At 43.4% G+C, this 1,890-nt stretch overlaps 1 pseudogene; it reads right to left on the bottom strand.

The window, feature by feature from the left end:
* Positions 1-808: 808 nt before the first annotated feature.
* Positions 809-1,689, bottom strand: LOC101129047 (large ribosomal subunit protein eL8-like; annotated as a pseudogene).
* Positions 1,690-1,890: the final 201 nt, after the last annotated feature.

Below are 1,890 nucleotides of genomic sequence, written 5' to 3'. Positions count from 1 at the left end.
ACTGCTCCTCTGTCTTCTGGCGTTGATTTTTCTGAACTTTGAGACTAGCATTTTTTTCTTCCTCTAAATACTTGATCTTTTGTCTTGATCCCCAGATTATTCTTTTTTTGCCTCTGAAGTTTAGTAACTTTCTGGGATGTCTCAAAGAGATTATTTTGATTTTTCTTTTTCTTTTTTTTTTTTTTTTCGAGACAGTCTTGCTCTGTTGTCCAGGCTGGAGTGCAGTGGCACAATCTTGGCTCGCTGTAAGCTCTGCCTCCTGGGTTTATACCATTCTCCTGCCTCAGCCTCCCAAGTAGCTGGGACTGCAGTCACCCGCCACCATGCCTGGCTAATTTTTTTTGTATTTTTAGTAGAGATGGGGTTTCACCGTGTTGGCCAGGATGGTCTCGATTTCCTGACCTTGTGATCCACCTGCCTTGGCCTCCCAAAGTGCTGGGATTACAGGCATGAGCCACTGTGCCTGGCCCAATATTTTGATTTTTCTATAATAATTCTTCCTTTGATGTAGTGTGTCCTTTTTTCTATAAATTCAAATCTTTTATAATTTTGGCAACTTTTCTTGAATTATCTTTATTTTTTCTGTTTTATTATTTTACTTCTACAGGGACAAACATTATACAGCTAGTATGTTTTCTGCATCTGTCTTACTTGCCAATCATTTTCTCTTAACATTTTAAGCATGTTTAGTCCCATCTCATTTTGTTTGCTTTTCCTCATTCCTGTCATCCATGTCCCCATTATACTTTCAGTATCATTGGTTCTCTTTTATATTACTTGTAGTGTAAACTTCATTTCTCCACCACCGTTTTTTGAAGGAACGTTTGTATTATTTTAATTATTTTTAAGTACAGAAAACTCAGCAGTGTACATTTAACCCAGTTTAGTGGCAAGGTCTCTAGCCTTTGCCTTTTCAAGCTTGGTGACATGAGCCACAGACTTGTGACCCAAGACATTGCCTCCCCAGTGACGGTGGATCTCATCGTATCTGTCATCATAATTGGTCCTGATAACTTCCACCAGTTTAGCCAAAGCGCCTTTGTCTTCCGAGTTAACCTGTGTGAAGGTGACAGTGGTGCAGGTCTTCCTGTGGACTAGATGTCCCAGTCTTGCCTTCCCCTTAATAGTGCAGTAAGGGACCCACATTTTACAGCACAGGGCAGGCAAGAAGCCCACCAGCTCAGTGGGATGCACGTCATGTGCAATCACCACCAGCTGAGCTTTCTTATTCTCCACCAAGGTGGTGATGGTGTTAACTCCTGCTCGAAGGACAGGTGGTCTCTTAGTGGGGACGTCCCCTTTGCCAGCAGCTTTCTTCTCAGCCCAGGCCAACAGCCTCTGCTTCTTCTCTTGCTTTGTCTCTGTTCTGTATGTGTAGGCCAGCTTAAGCAGCTAAGTAGCTGTTTGGTGGCCCAGGGCTTGGGTGAACTGGTTAATCACAGGAGGCACTTTCAGCTGCCTATGGAGGATGGCTCTCTGCCGCTGCAACCTGATATAGCAGGGTCATTTCACAAAGTGGGTGAGGTCTCTTTTGGGCTGGATGTCCTGTCCAATGCCAAAATTCTTAGGCCTTTTCTCAAACAGGGGATTCACCACTTGCTTGACCTCCTGCTTCTTCATGACAGCAGGGGCCGCAGCCACCTTCTTCCCCTTGGCCTTCTTTCTTTTAGGCATCTTGGGTGGCGGGAGGAGCTCCACTACCTTTTTTGTCTGACTTCTTCCCTTAGCTCTTCAAGCTCATGGTTTGACTAATTATGTTAGTCCCCTGTATATTCTCTGATTGTTGCATATTACTTGAGCTCTTGTTTGTAGGGGCAATGGATTTGTTACATTTTCAAAATTCATACTTATATATTTGTTCTTGCTTTCAGTGGCTATATGCCAATATTT

This window comes from Gorilla gorilla, chromosome 5, assembly GCF_029281585.2.
Source record: "Gorilla gorilla gorilla isolate KB3781 chromosome 5, NHGRI_mGorGor1-v2.1_pri, whole genome shotgun sequence".
Lineage (NCBI taxonomy): Eukaryota > Metazoa > Chordata > Mammalia > Primates > Hominidae > Gorilla > Gorilla gorilla.
The sequence above is the reverse complement of the archived record's forward strand: the minus strand, read 5'-3'. Positions and strand labels throughout refer to the sequence as shown.